Consider the following 19,105-nt stretch of genomic DNA (forward strand, 5'->3'; position numbering starts at 1 on the left):
AAGACTCCCTCTCTCCAAAGTTACTGCAAACCAAAGTAATTGCTGTTCTTCATTTACTCAAGATCAAACGTGTCTCAAGGCATGTTCAGTGACTTCTAAAATAATCTTATTCCACACAAAAGGAAATTGGTTATTTGTATGTTATCCAAGGAAGGCTGAGTAATTCACTGTGGTAGGAAAGACCTCTAAAAATAAGTCACCTCTCAGCCATTTCACTCCCTTCCTGTCTGGGTTTGAATCAATTGAATCAGTAACTGCATGAAAGGATAAAGCTTGAGGATGAACTCCAGAGAACTTCTGTAATGATAACACTGCTTAAATGCATTAATTTCCCTCCTACTCTGTTTAAAAGAAACCAACTATTTATTAGGGGTGGAGCAAGCCAGTGACCCAACAGGATGTGCATGACTAGAGCCCCTCATGTGTAGCCTCCTGCTTTCATGTTCATTTTTGGATGTATTTTCCTTTGTGCTTTGAAACAGTTTTTTGGGCAAGGTAGCTTGCACCCCACTCACTCATTGATGCTACAGAGGGAAAGCAAGTTCTTATCAACACAAAGAGTACCTCTTCCTACAGCACCTTCTTAGAGTGCCTTGGAAATCTACAGTGTTATAACAGTAATTAATAACTTTTTTCACGTTTGTCAGTGCTCCTCAGAGACGAAGGCCAGAGACAATTGGTGCAAAAGCAAGTCACCACTGATTTTCATAAGCTCCTAGAGCTACTTTATCAGGAAACAATGTTCAGCTGTGTGCGAACCAGAAACTTCATCATCTCCAATCTGCTACATCAGCCATTGATAGAAAACGACTCTCCAAGGATAAGAAAGCTAAGAAGTTCAAAAGATGTTCCCAAACAGGATGCTACTTCAACACATACAGTCATTAGAGAAAAGACTAGGCCATTTTAACTGGTAATTGTTGTTATCGGGACAATACCATTTGTTTCGACCAGCATCTCCTCACTGTTAAAAACAGAGATCATGGAAAATCTTTCTGCATTTAAAGGGTTGATTGAATATGTGGTTCTGTATATTACAGAACATAATTATTTATATTTTTGATAAAGAATATCCTCTCTTTTCCTCAAAGAGTACTTAAATTTATAAACTGACAGAAAAATATTTATAAAAAAGAAAAAAAAAAGACCTTTCCGAAGTAGCAGGTACAGACCCAATTTTAATTGTACTCAAAGAAATTAATAGATCTTCTGCTGTGTATTGTGCATTAAATATGTTAATAAGCCACATCTGGTCTATGAAACATTCTAACAATATAATTCTTACTTAGAGCAATACTGCTAATGCAGGAGAAGTTATTTTTCAATTTAAACAAAACTCAGAAAAATCAATAAATTCATAATATGAAGTCACAGAGATTCTGAAAATTCTTTCTAAACTTTGGCATAACTAAAATAAATAGGTATCATACCTTTCTCTTTCTTAAAATCTAGTTTCAGAATTTATAGTAGAAGTTTCATAAGCAGTTTAAATGGATGTTTGTTTGTCTTTCCAAGACTGCATAGATTTGTGGTAGAAAAACATTTGTTGCAAACATAGACATCAGCAGATTGCAATGTTTAAAAACTTGTACTATAAAGGAAGAGAGTTGATAGGTCTTACTCCTATAATTTCAGATTAGTTGCACAATAAATTAAAGTCAATAATGAATCAACTTATACTGGTTCATTTTCCGAGATTATATTCATAACCTAAAAATAAAAAAGAATATTAAAAATTGCAGTCCTGGAATTTCCATGCTCTGTATGCCAAAAAACCCTAATCAGCTAACAGATAGTTTTCATTTGTTCTTTCTCTTAAAAGAAGGAAAAAAGTAATTTTTCCCAAAAGTAAATTTAATGGGGAAAAAACCCCTCACAAAGAAAAGTTATTCATCCATAACATTCATTTTTTGCATATCTGTTATTAATTATAAAAATTCTACATTCATAAAAGCAGTAACTGTTTTAAGAACCCCAACCCTACGGTTTACTTAGGTCATTCTTAAACTACAGTATTATATTAATTTGGAATTATTCAACTTTTTTTAACGGAGGAACCACTTCTTTCTGGAATTAAATTCTCATTATCTGGCAGATTGACATTTGTATGCACTAGGTTTTAATTTTTTACCATATCTGGATTGTAGTGACACTGGTAACATTGCCTTCTCATATTTTTCCCACAGCACCACTAATAATAAATACCTGTGATCCATTCTTGACTTTGTGTGGTTTTTCATTAAAAATGAATTTAAAAATTATCTGAATGGCACATAAATGCACCACTGTTTCCCCATGTGGGCTTTGTCACAACAAAGATATATGAATATTCAGGTAAGGTAGACAGAACAACACAGCATCCATTACCTAACAAAAAGTTTCCCTGACGATTATTTACTTTTCTTTGGGTAACATTAAGAACAACAATAATAATAACAGTAGCAGTAGTAAAAATAATAGTCATACATTACTGCTGCTATTGCTATTATGTTGGGGGGGATTTTTCTTAAATAATCATCTGTCTGTTTTGAACATTCTCTGTTTATGATACCTTAGCTGCAGTTTATGTAGGCTTTGGCATTAGTAGATTGCAAGGAAACAAATACTGCCTTGAAAAAAATTAGCAACTTAATTCTATGTCAGACTAACCAGCAAAGCTGTATGTCATGGCACAATTTTCCACTCACTCACAGCACACAGATAATATCCTTGAAAGAAAGCACACCAAAATACATGAAAAGTTCGCTGTACAACCACACAAAAGGCAAAGCAGAGCCACAAAGGTAAACTGTGGTCTGTGACTGACACCTGCAGCATCTGTGACATGCTCTACTGCAAAACTTCATATAATCTGCAATATACAAGATGTGTACTAAGGTTCCCTATGATAGCTCCCAATGCTTTACATGCATGACCTTTTCCAAAAGCATCTATCATCCAAAAAGTTATTAAAATCAGCAACATTGTTAAAAACAACATTGTTAGAAACAACGTTGTATTAGTGATTAAAGAGCAAATAACACTGGTATTTTTGTTTTAAAACAACTTTAAATATGTTTTAAGATTCAAAATTTTTAAGAAGAGAACTTAGCTTCCACTCCCCCAACATTTCTGATAGGAAACCAACAACCTCTGCTTAGCAGGAAAGTCATATACACAGCAGAAATTACTCTGCTTATATCAATTAAAAGTTAATTAAAAAAAAAGTTACTTGAGAAACCTGCAATTAGATTTCTTCTCCATCACAAGCTTGTAAAGCACTACCTACATTAGAAATTTCTAACCACTGGCAAAAGTAGCTTATGTTAAACAGATGAGACCACTGGCATATTTAATCTTCTAATGTCAGGGTCTAAAACTATAATGCAGCTCCTGTAGAGAAAAAAGCATGAACTACAGAAAAATATTGCATGTGGATTTCTTCAAATTTGCTATGAGAATCTACAAGCATTTTATTTTAGCTGTAGACATTTCCAAAGAAACAGTACAAATTATGACTATGGAATTAAGAAACCGAAATCCAATACTGTCAGAGCACTCAATGGCAAGCACGTTTCGTTCACACATTAGTCTTTCATGTCTTGGTCATGCTGCACCACTAACTACGCTCAAGGCAACATATTTGCAGACAAGATATACTACTGCTGTTCTCCTCAGTCAGTGTAGCTAGTTGTAGATTTTATTTTCTTTCTGATACTCTTACTTCAGTACTGCTCTAGGACAATTATTTCAAGCACAATACTGTTCTTTCTCTGGAAAAGAGAAAGCCAAAACCACCCCATCTGCCTGCATCTATTTCTTAAATATAGCTAGCATCCCTAGATCTGCAGCTTTAGGATGCTGTCACAACATCGGACAAGTCTATATGACACCTGAATTTGTACAGTCACCATTCAAAACCAGCTGGCAGTATAAACTGGCAATAGAGTAGGCGAGGCCAACAGCATGCCTTCCAATTCCCAGAATACTTTTCAAACCAAGCGTAATGCTTACAGAAATGCAAACTGATTGAAGTTCAGTAACTTAGCATGGTAACATGTTAATGAAGTCTTCTCAGCATGGATACCAAAGTTCGCACGGATTATAGAATGAAGAACCTCAGCAGTATGTCCTCCGCAAAGGAAAGTTTTAAGGGAATTCACATGTAATCAGTAACTTAATTTTTAAGTGATCTTGATCCATCTGCATATGCTAAACCCCTTACAGATGGTGATGAGGCAGGAGTAAAGGAGAATAATTTAAAATATCACAGTTTATTAAGGATAGACTCTCCTCACAAACGCTGGTAATAAAAGCAAGTTTAAGGCTAACAAAGCAACACCTGTGGTATACAAATAAATTCCACCAGAAATTTCACCTAAGTTATTTCATTAGAAGAAGCCTGCAAGAAACACAGGAGTACGTACTCAAGCACTAAAAGGAAGTAAAAAGACTTTCCTTTCTGCCAAACTAATTTAGAAGAATTATTACTTTGCTTGCACTATAAATGTGCTTATATTTCATTACAAACACTTCAAAGGTCAATTCGCTTTTTTCTGCATAAACTGCAAATAAATCTGAATTTACCTCCCAAAGTGCTTTAAAGTCCTTCTGCTCAATTCGAAGGAGCTCACTATATTCTCTGGTAACGATGGTTGCATGGCGAGGAGTGTTATCCAGAATGGACTCTCCAAAAGCAGTTCCTATTCCCAGAGTGCATATTGTCACGGCATCCTTTGAATTAAAAATAAAAGGACACATATTAAATATTCCAGGATGGTTTAAGAGTATGCCACATTTGCTAACAACACAGCCTTAAGATTCTCCAGCAATTTGCTTTAAAAGAAAATTAATTAAAAGTGGCAACAAAAACATCAATACACTGATAAACACACAGGAAGCCTCAACATGGAAGCAAGTAGGAATTCTGTTTTCTATGACCATCACTTGAATTCGACATTTCTGTCTGCAAAGCGGAGAACGCAAGAGTCACCTTCACCTTTGGAAGAAAGTTAAGACCTCTGTTCATCTTCCTCTGAAGACTGTTGTGATGATGAATTCCCTTTAGAAATGTCAGAAGTGATCAGAAGATAACTAGCATCAGAAACGCTATCTTGGAATGTAAATTTCTGCCCTACAAAGACCATCCTCATCAGAAAGATAATTTTACTGTTATGTTCTCTCAGTAAGCATAACTTTCAATTACAATATCATATTGTATTTATAATGCATTTCACTATTGTACAAGGTCTGTGCACAATGCAGCCACACAGTTTAATCAGCTCTTGGACTTTCTGTTGAAAATGACAGTAGATCTCCCAATTCTTAATGGTTGCCTGTTGATTTAAGTACCAGACTACAAAAAAAAAAAATCTTTTTACCTGTGCCAGGCATTTCAAGAAAACTAGGAAAAGTCCAAAACAACCTGGAATAGAGTATTCCGACTGGTACCAAACACGCAGTAGAGTCCACTTCAAAGAAGTCTATGAGAGCACATGCCATTCATGTGATGGAAGATGGCTAAACCAACCCCCCTTGTCCAGGAACTCCTCTGTAATAGTGTCAATATAAATTAGGAGCTACTGCAGACAAACAATTAGAGTCCTCTAAGTTAAATAACTTGATGAATCAAGATCTTTAAATACATTTCTATTTTAGGCTTACAAGTTGCTCTGTTCCTGAGCACAGGCTGGAAGCTGAACACTTACATATGTCTAAGTTGGGCCTTACCTAACTGATTTCTGAGTAATTAAAAAAAATAGCAACAGCATTAAAAATTTAAACTGATACACACTGCACTTTACTAAGCAAATCATACATGCACACAAACACACATAAATACATAAAAACACATGCTAATTTTACTTGATAGATTAGAAATATAGTTTAATTCTAAAATGTAGGATTCATGAAATGGATACCAAAATAAAAGCAGAAAAATTTGTCATTCCATCCACTACACCCTTGTGGCTGATAATCCAGGAAAGATGCATGAGCATATCTCAGCATCATTTTCCGTGTTTAAAATTGCACTGTTTTCCTTTCATGCATCTAATAAGTGCTAATAGGCGAATGTTATTAAGATCAAGTTAGCAGCTTTACAATTGTATTACAAAGACAAATGCCCATAAAAGACCAGTTCCCTGAACCACAGCTTTTGCACAGATACTTCCATATAAAATTACATGTTCGGGTTAAAAAAAAAAATCAATTATGTCTTAGAAAAGATCTAGGAAAAATTTACCAACTGTGAGAAATAAATTTTTGAGGAAGGCAAATATGAACAGGCACTGTTGAAAAGAAAGAATATTGGGGAATGAGCACCTAGGCACTAAATAAAAGTGTCTGCAAACAACCTATAATACAGGCTATACACTAAAGTTCTGATTTAATACACTTGCCTTTCAGAGCTGAAACACTTACATGCATGCCACCATACTCACAATTGCACTCAAAGGAGCCACAAAGAAAATGTGCCTATTGCTCACACAAAATCTGACCTCCAGGTCTCTAGTACATTATTCTTCATTTAGGAAGTTCAGATAAAAGACCTCTGTTTAGGGCAGGATAACCAAATAGCCTGGCTGAAAAAGAAACTTTTCCATTAAGTGGATCACAGGCAATATTTCTATCTTTCAACTTCTTTCTCAGTCCCTTCCCTCTCTCCAGAAAAAAAAATAAACTCCTTCGAAATGCTTCACCTTTTTTGATTCTTTACAACCCTAAAAAATACGTCTTTAAAGACAGAATAGCAAAGAAAAGAAAAAGAAAGGTGTTGGTTAAGGAAATACATTCTAAGATAACTTCTGATGAGGCAGCTGTTCAGCCTAAGAAATAAATTAACATTATGGGGTGTTAACTCAAGGAGCTGAAATAGTCCTACCTACATTCATTAAAGAAAAGCCTAGGTTTCAATCAAGTGAAAGTTCTTTCAGGTTTGTTCTCCATCCATCACTGCTCTCCATAGAGATGCAGTTTCACAGCCAGCAAGGGAGCAAGCCCCTCTGTCTTCAAGACTTCAGAGCCCCATTTTCTCTCTTCTCCTTGTTTATACACCTCCAGCCTCCAGGGGAATCTGGTGTGCATTTCCTATTGTGTCCGTTAACCTTACACTCAAGAATCTCCTGCTGTTCAGCGTAGACTTCAGGAGGATTGTTGGCAGCTCAAAAGTCAGTTTGCTGTTCCCCTCTGCAATCCCAGAAGCAGCAGGGAGTTCTAGCTGCTGGTCACCAGCTAAAATTCACACAGCTATTTAGAAGGCCGTATTAAAGACTTAAAAAGACAAGATTGTTTCCACTGCCATCTCTCCTCTGACCATGCTACAAAATGGTAGCGTTCAAATCAGAGGCTGTTGGCATATTCATTTTCATTGACTCTCACTGACAGGTGAGACACGTGCACTGAAGGAATTGCTAAACTTTCTCCCAACCCCCACCAATCTAAAACATTACTGAATTTTTAAGATCACTCTACTGAATCAGAAACAAGACTTTGCTTTATTCCCTCCCCTGCCACCACAAGGCACATCCCTAAGTGCTTCTCCCTGACTTGTGACACTATTTTCCATCTTGGCAAACAGAAATTTTGTACTGCACGTAAACAAAACCATGGTGTCTGAAATTAAGAAAATAAAAAAAAAATCTAGGTTGAAAGGGATTGGGCACTTTTCTTTGTAATCTTAGTTTATTCAATATTTTAAGTTTATAAGGGAATTGATGTAACTAGTTTGGTTTTAATTTAATCATTTCCCCATACCTTGCACCTTTACCTCACCTCTGCACCTGCATCTCTCCAGGATTCCATCTCCATGTTTAACTGAAGATCTGCAAAAGCTGGCATTTTGAAAAGTTTTCTTATTATTACTTGGACACAGTTCCAGTTGTCTTCAGCAAAAATTTCCTTTTATAATAGAGAACCCAAAGGATACACCTGAAAGTAAACTATCTGTTCAGTTAAGTGATTTTCCCGTTTTATTACTTCCACTGGAGTATGTTTCAGCCATTCAGATAGGAAATCATTATCAAACTACTTTTAATGATAACAAATATCTTCCCATACTAGAATTGCAGTTTGCCAACATATGTTAGGTCGTCTTCGTTACATAAGACAACGTGATTTGCTTAAAGGAGGCATTATGCCTCCAGAAATACCGTGACCAATTTTTCTTCTAATTCCTAATTAAAATATTTACAGATCAGACTAACTGTACTGTAATAACATATTCATTATTTCCATATCTTTCTATCTGATCTTCTAAAAGCTACCTGCAATGTCCTGGACTTTTTCCTAGATTATCTGGTCGGCAGAATTGAAACTATTTTGCTATATTTACTTTCAGCAAGCTAAGTTCAAAGCCAAATTTAGTACAACCATGACATCGTGGAGCTCTACACGGGCCAACATGCCCTGCTTCTTAGCTGAGTACATTGGTCCTGCCAAACTCTGTGTTACAATCAGCAGAGCAGTTCTTATGCTCAGACAAAAAAATTTAAAGCTAGCTTCGGCATATTTACGCTACCCTACAGACTACAGTACAAACCTACGTTGCGACTTCACGTAGGTTGTCTCCAAAATACAGAATGGCTATTTACATACATAGTTGATGGCATTTACGTGCAGAAAGCAGTATTACAAGGACTGTCCTGTTTAAATCCCTTTGCTTGTTTGCACTTCATCTTATCACATACCTGCTTTGTCCTCAGTTTCTAACAGCCAGGAAATTCTTCCCTTTCTTACCTGGACATCTGAACCTCTTTCTTCACAGCCATTCTTCTCAGTAACCCCAATTACTTATTTGGCTTTTGATCCCCAGCCCTCTGCATCTTCCTACAACTGACACTGCTGTATCATCCAAGAACCCATAGCTCCTTCTTTAAAGCTTTTCCAAAAAGGGCTAAATTTTTGTAAAGTGGATGCTCTGTGTTCCGTTTGGTCTGTTTGTAAAAACCAAGCAGTTTAAAAAATCTCCACCAAAACACAGGCAAAATGAGCCAGCAATAGCCCCCAGTGCAAACTATGATTCAGCTGGCAGACTACAGCAAAACTGTGGATCAGATCACTGTTTGGTCTTTGTCTTTGTTCTCTTCATGCCTTCCTGTTTTATCAGTTAGGAATATAAATCTTATTCATTTGGGGTAAAAGGCTCTGAATCTAATTAAGACACAATGTTGCAGAATCTGACAAAGATGTCACAGTGATGCTTTTGTCACAATGCATTTATTCCCAGCTTTATTCTGAGACATCCTTCAGAACCCGCTCATTTTCAAAATAGAGTTCAAAAATTAAACATACACAAAACAGTCAGCAGTATTTTTAAGACAACACCGAACTAAGAATATCTCTCAAAGGAACTTTTATTACTATATACCTCAGTTGTAACACTGGGTTGGTAGCAATTCCAAGTAAAAATTAAATTCAGAATCTGTTCATAACTGAGGGTAAAGATCGCTTTCTGATAGATTCTAAAGAGGGTGCCTTTTTTTTATGTTTTTTGAAGGAGACTTACCAAGTCTTTGTGTGACTTTTAAGTACAATATTTATCAGGGTATTTATTACAAACAAGTTGAGGCAAGACCAAAACAGTTAATTACACTTACCTCTGTAATTCATAGTGTGACATTTTTTACCTTACAAAGTAAAAAAGTCCTCTTCAGTCTCTTCTTGATCATTGAATACCCAGAAAATTCATAAATCATTTGTACTGAAAGCAAATCAGCCACAACTCAGGATATACTGGATGAGTAATCATGTCAGATCTCTGTATTGTAAATTGTATCGTCCCATTTCAATAGTAAATGGAATTACCACCATGATCAACAGCAGCTAGCATATTTTATCACCTCAGTGGAACAGAACTAACAGAAACAGAAATCTGCTCTGGTCAAACTCTGTAAAACAGGTGTATTGTACATAGTTGAATATGAATTTCAAAGTTGCCATTTTAGTACTAAGCATTGCCCGGACTATTTGTTATGTGTTCTAACACTGCCCTCTTGTGACACAACACAGTTTTGCAAGCAGTCAGAAAGGATTTTTCCAAACCAATCCTGAAACGAAGCTTAATCTCTAAGATCCTACGTATCTGTGTTTGCCTTTATTAAAACATTTAAATTAGTACATGGAATGCTTCCTCTTCCCACAACAGCAAATAATAGGTAATGTTAATATTTCTGTTTATATGAATTCTCAGCTTGTTCCCAATCAGTATTACTAATATTTTCTGTGAGAAGTCACAGGTGTCTGAATGAGTAAGCTAATGTGCAGCAACAATGTCTATGAATTAATACTTCACTGTCTACACTGAAGTCTTGATCCATTAGTGCATTTAGACATGATCTCTAGTACAAGACATGTAACTACATGCCTCTTAGGAACAAAGGCCATTAAGGCGTTCTTAGTAAACATCGAGAGCACAATAACTTACTGCACTTCTAATGGCAGAAAGCTATCAAACACCAAAGGTGACTGCTTAAATAGTTAGCACATGGTAGCTGCTACAGAAGTCATTTATTCCTAGGCTTGCTGAAATTTAAGTTCCCCAGGTAGACAGATAAACATGTAGTAAAAGTGAGACTAATACATTTTTAACAATCAAATTGATTTTCTGTGTTTACATTATCACTGTAGGCATCATCATATCATCACGGGACAATTCAAGCTATAACAAAACACAGGAGGTCATCTAGAACAACTTCCTGCTCATCTTAAGTATTGAAAGATTACTAGCCATGCCTAAAGACTTTTTCATTAATAGGAACCTAAATACAAACATAGTTTCTCTCTTCCTAGGAAAGATGGTATAGTCCCTCCACAATTTTACACGAGCCTACAAACTTCTAAACACATAAACTCAGGTAAACTTCTCTATCTTTTCTCCTCTGCTGGAAGTTTCTCATTAGCAATTAACCATTACTATGACTTTGCAAAGGAATATTAGGCTCCTTGGTGCTGTTACCGGAAAATGTGCTCCAGGGCAGGTGCTCTACAGCTTAAGCACTGGTCATCCATTCCTAGCTGGGAGCACAATGTTGGCAACTGACACTGTCAAGGCTGCCTACCTGTGGAGCTACACTGTATTTTCTCCTCCATCTGGGTTTGCAAGTGTGCACAGTAGTCAGGGAGTGCTATTAAGTACTTCAAGCTCAGGAATGACCAGCACCATGCCAACAAGGAAGTACAAGCAAGATTGGAACAGGGCACCCAGGAGCAAAAGGTAGGACAAGGAGCAGGAAACCAAGGAGGGACATGGTATAAACACCAAGCTGGAGCAAAATCAGAGAAAATACTGGACTCAAATACTATTTAGGGGGCCCCAATCACCAAGCATATCCACCACTGGAATGGTAAATGCATGAGCTGCTATCCTTTTGGCAGTGAGGCTACGGCAACTAGACAGTGGTAAGAATTCAGTTCATTATTCCTGTGAGAAGAAATGTGCAGTTAAGAAATTACTGCAGAATATAATTTCTACAACTAGAACTATGTAAATTGTAGCTCTGTAGTTTCCTGTCGGCAGAAAAACCCAATGAACCTGCACAAGCAGAAAAAAACCCCTTACATTAGATTTCTTAAAAGGCTGAAGAGTTCCATTCTTCATCTAATGTAACGAATCAACACTCCAAACAGATTCTGAATTTAACTTCCACATCCAGAACTCTTCTGTGGATATGTTTCTTTCTGAGTCAGTGAAGAGCATGGGCCCTTAACAACAGTGTAGCGCCATCTTTTGGCAAACGCCGGAATATATTCCTGATTACTTTAGCCTTGCACAGGAAAGGGTCTCACAAAAGCCCAGTACTGCTTCAAATTGTGACAACACCCATGACAGCCAGGCCATGCGTATCATTTTACTGTAAGAAGTAGAAAAATCCAGTGCTCACACACTGCCCTGACGTGCATCCTGACCCAATTTCACCAGCAACGAACAAAGTGAAAAACCAGAAAAGTGAAAAATCCAATTTCTGCCAATCTGCTATAAGCAAAAAATCTTTCCCAATCAGCCAGACTTTGGACAGAGAATACACTACTACCATGGCCCTCTCACACACGCTATATTCAACCAAGTAAGAAAAGGGGGTAGTGCTATACTTCAGGCCCTGGGTAGCTCTATCACTTATGTGAAGGCGAGAGTCACATGTCAGAGGTACAACCTCATGCTCAGCTACATGATGGGACAAATCCTGATCTCAAACATGGGAGCACAGAACGGGACATGACACCTTTCTAGAAGACTCAGTTCACAGCAGGAAGTGCATGACTTGTCAGGGTGACATTAGATAACATGGGTAGGAGACTTTCTCCAGAAGGATCTCATCCTTTTTTTTTTTTTAATCCACTCTAAATGCCCAAATTTGTAAATCTGGGAGTGCCAAGATACTGCGAAATCACTTGCAGTTTGGGGCAAATTTTACTTGTTCCTCTATTTTTTAACACTGAATAGGTATTGACTTCAGGTATTGCCAGGCTTCTGGTCTAACATGGCAGCAGTTACAACACTCTGCTTTTTACTCTAACACTTCCCCATTCTGCTGTTATCAGACTGCACTGTTGGTGGGTTTGGTTTGAACATTCTGAACAAGGAAAGAATTAAAATGTTTCCAGGGAATGAATTAACAACTCTTAGACCTTTAGCTTTAGCTAGTGTCATATGGCACTACTAGAAAAGACAGAGGAGTCTTTTTCATATTAAAACATAGACTCCTTTCCAGACCATTACATTTCAGTTTTCTTGAAATCATTGGTGTAATTTTCCTTCACAGAAAAAGGACAACTGAGACTAAAGGAGGCTCAGAGAATTGCTTGTGGTAAGACAAAATATCTGTACAATATATGTCATTGTTATTTATCTCAGCATAAGTCATACCCTTTCTTTGTACTAGTGACTGGATGGTTTCAATGAAAAATCTATTTTACCTGGTGATTGCTTGTATCAGAAACCTTCACATCCAGTGATCCTGTCAGAACAGCATACCAGTTCGTCCCGATATCACCCTGACGGAATACTGGAAAGATGAAATCTTGTAAATAAAAGCTACCTCTTCAAGTTTAGCAATATTAACAAATGTTTTCCCTCATATTACCGTGCTACTGTAGTCACTGCTGGCACTACAGAATTTGCCGTATCAGACTATTACTTACCATTACAATAATATTTCCAACGATACAGGAAAAACGTGTACTTTTGTAAACTGGTCGATACACTACAGAAACAATGAAAGCACATAGAACTGCTTCACTCATCTCCCCTGTTTGTTTTGCTTTTATTGCTATTGTTGTTAATAAACAAAACAGACGGAAAAAAAAAAACCCAAAAACATTTCTGAACAACCTCCCTCTGAAATTCAGAATCTTCCAATATACACACTGCTCCCATTGACTTCTGTGAGAGTGCTGACTAAGAAACAACTGCAGGTCTTGGGTGTTCAGGCATTCCAACTGTGTGACTACAGAGCATAGGAACTCCTATTACTCTTAGCAAACCCTAGTGCTATGAGCCTAAAGCATGGCCAATTTGCCTGAGGGGTACCTGAGTACTAAATACCATCAGCTATTCCCCTGATACAGTCTGGGAACTCACACATTGACATCACAGGACCACCACTTCTTTCCACCTCGGCTTCACAGACCAAGCACAGCTTTCCATCTCCATCTGGCACATGGGCTGCCAGAGTGGGCACAGAGCTGTTGCACTCCAGTGCAGTATGCAGCTCTGCAAATCTGCATTATGTTATCCAGAGTGACTGCAATCCACACTTTAATAGTGATACATCTAGTTGATACACTTTTGCCCCTGACATCACAAAGCACCTTCAAAAGAGATCAATAGTACATTTACAAGAAAAGAACGAGGCTTAAGTACAAAGACTTGCTTCTAATCTTTCAACAAAACAGTGGCAGAGTCTTAAATCCAATAATGTGTGCCTTGTTACCATAGATTCACTACACACTGTAATTGCAGAGCAAGCAGCACTTTAGTCCTGCCTTCTCCCATGACTCTGTTATCATTTTTATGGCCATTCAACTGACTGTGCTCTCTCATCAATCTCCTAGAGACAATCCCAGCCTAACTCCCAATTTTATCTACATAAAACATATCAATATATGAAGCTCTCTTACATGTGATTCCTTTTTCCAGATTTTCATAATATCCACAGAGACATATCTGCTGGAGAAGATTTGGATGAAATTTCTCAAAAGCTTTCACTTCTTTCAGTCGTGTGAATATTATATCTACATCTTCACTGGAACGTTCCAAAGGTCTGCAAGAAAACAAAGGACAAAATTCTCAAAGGCTTTATCAGAGAAACATCTCATGCACCTAACTTACAAATGTTTGCATTAAATGTCACAATATAAACCAATTAAAATGCATTTCATAGGTACATAATGACACCCTTCCAAAACATCCTAACAACTGTTCATTATCAGCTTGAGCACGATTATTATCCTTTCAACACAGGCAGTCTCCATTTAGCACCAATCCTGCTGTAGCAATTACTGTAAAAGTATATATGATGATACAGTCCATATCCTACGAATGATACACAGGTTTAAGTTTGTAAGGGAATACAAATAAACAGATGTCCAAAAACACAAGACATCTGTGGAATCAGTGCCCAGATTAGAAGTTCTCTGCCTGGCTAAAAGAAAAGCTTTAGATATCAGCAGTAACTCCTATATCCACACCTCTCTTCCACATTTTACTGGGTACGAACTAACCTGAGTGTTCTATTTTCTCCTCTCAACTGCAAGCAAGAAAGACAACTTTAATAAATACATTTTCTTTCACAGTTCCTGTCACTTAATGTTGAACAAATTAAATATGCAAGCAAGAATCTTAGCTCTTCATTGGTAAGGGTAATGAGTTTTAATCCAAATATTTAAAATATTTAAAATCTATGACAGTAACACCTTTAAAAAAACCCAAGATTTCAAGAAAAACAAAATTGTAGAACTCCCTCCAACAAAGCAGCATGTGGACCAGCAGTTCAGCAGTTTCTGAAAACCACTGCATATTCATGAAACTAAAGTGAATTAGCTCCATAACATACATTTAAAATGTGGTTATCAAACATTCAGAATCAGCAGGTAAGCCAACCACTAGCTGACAGCATTAGAAAAAATCTTTTGTAACAGCTTACCACTATGCACAGAAAGAAACATAGAATGTTCCTAGGAGACCACACTGGATCAGATGCAGAAATCACTTACATATAAAGGAGTACCAGAAAGATAATTGTCAGCGATCATTAGACCTATCACTCACTAAAATGCTGCTAGTTAATTTTACTGACAAATATGTTCTTTTAGCCAGTAGATGAGCTTCTAAATTAACAGAAGTCAGGTAATTTACAATGAGCAAAGACTAGGTGCACAAATACATTTCTTTATCCTCTTATCATTACACCAACAGTGTAAGCACTCCTTCCAACAGGATTTTTTAAAAAAGATTCCTCTTTGGAATCAAAGACTTAAGGGATCCAAATTTTTGTCTCAGGGAAGAATCCCAGATCCTACTCACATTGAACCTCTGTCTCTCATCTTTCTTATTAAATCAAGTCTAGGAGGGATTAATTCTCTATCCTAATTTATAGTCCAACTTACCCTTATTAACTACAGATGAGAATAATACACAGCTGCTTCTACATCACAGTGACATCCTCTTATCACTTCAAACAATAATCAACCACAACAGCTCCCTTTTCAAATATTTGAAGTAAGATTTTCACCCATTCCTTTTTTATGACTGTGCACTAGCTGCCAGGTACTAATAAGCATTAACTCTTTTGTCAAAATCCTTTTAAGATTAGAAGGTTCAACTTGCAAACAGATTTAAAATCCATTTATATAAGAGCCCTACCCAAACTACACTAGCACTTAGAACTCTAATTCACTTAAGTCATGGATTCTCAAAATCAACCACGAAACCCAAAATAAAAAAAAGGAGAAAAATAAAAAAAAGGGAAGATCATTCTCAGAATATCCCCTTTCCCTATAAAAACTGTGTCTGAGACTGTTTCATTCATACAACTGCTCATAGCTGTCTCTGCATCAGTCCACATGCACAGAATGGACTGTAGGATCTCCATTGTTTGATGCAGTCAGACAGAGAAAAAGCAAACAGGGTTAGCAAACAACATGCAACAGGTTGTATAAACTTAGCACTGTTCTCTCAGTGCTCTTTCTGAAATGTGAGCACAGAAATCTCTTCCACTTTCGGTCCTATCAAAAGGACAAGATTTGGGGGGATCTTAAGGACTTAATTCATAGACCATATAGCTTGCTTTCCCAACAGCTGCTGAAGGCTCAAGAGACAAGCTTCCATCTAGTTCAGAAGAAAGTGAAGCAGGGCTCACTTTGTTGATGTGTAAAAGTGTGTCTTGTGTCAAGCAGATGAATTGCAGGAAAAGCTCTTTCTTCTAACAAAACTGCTTCACGACCCCAGTAAAGTTAGTCTTCCTGGAAGGACAAGCATTCTCACGGGTAGCTGAACCACGCTTTCCAGAGTTTTAAACATCAGCGCAGCAATAAGAAACCAAACATTGTATTTATTGGGAAAGATAAATCGAAGTTGTGTGTTCCCAGTAGCTTACTTTAGCAAGTAACTGAGCTATAGTGCTTTGTACTAGCAGCAGGAGTACATGAAGTGTGGTATAAACCATACCTCCAGCTGTGTTTTACAAAAAAGAAAAAAAAAAAAGCCGCAGCCAGCATGGGAACTTCCAAGGAATCTTAACCATACTCTAGAATAACAACTGATTAATGTCTCTCAAGTGAAACACACAAACACCTAGACTAAAATTCAGCTGTTTGGTTAATATCTTGAATAAGCATAAAAATGAACCAGGATCTCAGTTGTCTGACCTCAAATTGCTTTTGGATTTGATCAGGAACCCTTCCCCAAACCAGAGAGATGGGCCGCAAAAGTCAGCTCCAAGTAGGTGAATCTTCCTATAGCCCCTGTATGGCTCCAAAAGCTTCTGGAAAGGCTTTTCCGGAGACCATATCAGAGCACCTGAAGTCACTGCTCTGTGATCACCATTGCTCTTCATAGTGAGCTCAGCCCCACTCTGCTAAACCAGTGCTGGTGAGGATGTCCTGTTCTGTCCTGTGACATTGACCCTGGTAGGCTACTGAAGTGTCCCACCACTGCTAATGCTGCAGAGTTATAACTTGATATCCATGAGCATAAGAAGTTTTAAAGACGTCGACTACCGCTGGATTTTCTGCTAAATCTTCTGTCATTTCCCAAGTGTACTCCTGTTTCTGAAAGCTCTACCCCAATGTATGGAATAGGACCACTGATATGTAGAAGAGTGGACAACTCTCTTAAATAAATTAAAATTCTTCAGCTCTCAACAGTTTGGTAGAGGTATGAACTAGAGTAGAAGCATTTTAAGGCAAGGCCATCCTTCTTGTAGAAAACCTATGTCTCTATCCAGTGAATCACCCTCTCCCTAGGCTGCCTCACCCTATTTAAAATACATTTTAAGTAAAACAAATTGTGGAAGTGGTATATTTGACTTCATCTTTCTTGGTTAAAAAAACCCTTCCTACTACTTCTTCCCAATTTTCCAGCATCTTTATGGGGTAGCTGCTGCTCTATCTTCATTTCACTCAAGTCTGCAGGGTACAGGCCCAGAAGGAGCTTTAGTAGCTGCTGTAGTAACCACACTTCACTAACTGGTTCAGCAACCATAACTGAGTAAGTATCACGCCATGACAACAGCAAATGCAAGGACAAAACCATGCAGGAGGAACGGCTGATTTGGAAATGAAAACTTCATGCTATCTTTTATCATAAAGGATAATGCATAAGTGACACACCTACACTCCCCACTCCAATCTTCAGTTTAATAATGTTTCTAAATCTGGACCACAACAGGCCGCTGCACTGACATCCCATTTCACCATGGCCAAAATGAGGTGGGCAATTCCAGCATTGCAAAGAAGGGTTACAAAATGATTAAGAAATTACAAAAAGCAAGAGTATTTAATTTATTTTCACTAGCTGACTGTCCTGATTTGAGTTAGAACAGAACTAATTCTGTTCAGTGGTTTTACTTTTCACCTCAGTTTCTCCTAACTAACTGCACTTTCTGAAGTTAACGGCATATTTTTGCACACTGTGTCTGCTCCTAGAAGTGATAGCGCTTGGTGTTTACAGCTACTACCAAGGAATGGTATACAGAAAAGCTCTTGCTCATACTTCTCCAAGAAGACCAAGGTAACCAAGGTAAAGACCAAGGTCACTGCTAAATCTTGTGTACCATGGTGGGGGTGCAGTGAGCTACAGGCCACACCTGCAGGGAGGAGTGGACAGGACAGGTGACCCTGTACTGAATAACAAGGTGTTCCATTACATATATGTCATATTCGGTATAAAGCTGAGGGATCACAAGGGTCAAGCTCTCTTCATCAATGGCCGGCATCAGAGGAGGACTCTGTCTGTTCTGCTTTTGATCCCAATCTGTGCATTCCAGTTCCAGAATCAAGATCCTGAATCCAGTTCCCATGTACTGCTGAGTACAGTCTGGGTCTTTTTTTCTCATTAAAGCAGTTCTAGTTTTCTTTTCCAATCCATAAGTCTCTCTCCCTTATTCCTTTACTATTCCCCTCTGGGAATGGAGAGCGTTTAATAAGAGAGTATCTGTCATTCATCTAGTGGCCGACCCAGTTCTTACCAATGGCACCTACAAACCTTTCTGCTTTTTTTGGCCACTGAATGCTTTATCCAGCTCCTTATTTATATTACAGATTTGCCTCTTTGGAGTTTGGCAAGTCTTATCTGGTAGTAATGACTTCATACAGGACATCGTCTACCTTCTCCTTCTGCTTCTTCAACACAACATCACAGCAGACATATGCAAGTGACGGCATCAATGCTAGTTATACATCTCTATTCAATTATGTCAATAAGGCTTCTTTAAAGGATATTTTAACCCTGATTTATTTGGGTGTGAAAATTGCAGGCATGTATTTTATAGAGCTAAAACAATTTTCTTGGCAATGTCTACTTGATTATCTGTAAGGATATTATAAAAAAAAATGGCCAGAAGTGAATATTCAGAAGGCTTTCATATTTTTAACTGCAAACTATTCAAGCTCAAAGTTTAAACACAGACAG

General features: G+C 37.6%; 1 long non-coding RNA gene across 1 annotated transcript; it reads right to left on the reverse strand.

The window, feature by feature from the left end:
• Positions 1-4,567: 4,567 nt before the first annotated feature.
• On the reverse strand, positions 4,568-14,244 carry LOC104496640. Its single transcript, XR_727819.1, has 3 exons — positions 14,095-14,244; positions 12,892-12,980; positions 4,568-4,713 (listed from the first exon to the last, which is right to left on the reverse strand). It is a non-coding gene; the product is annotated as an uncharacterized LOC104496640 (long non-coding RNA).
• Positions 14,245-19,105: the final 4,861 nt, after the last annotated feature.

This window comes from Buceros rhinoceros, unplaced genomic scaffold (genome assembly GCF_000710305.1).
Source record: "Buceros rhinoceros silvestris isolate BGI_N320 unplaced genomic scaffold, ASM71030v1 scaffold15927, whole genome shotgun sequence".
In the NCBI taxonomy this organism is placed as follows: Eukaryota; Metazoa; Chordata; class Aves; order Bucerotiformes; family Bucerotidae; genus Buceros; species Buceros rhinoceros.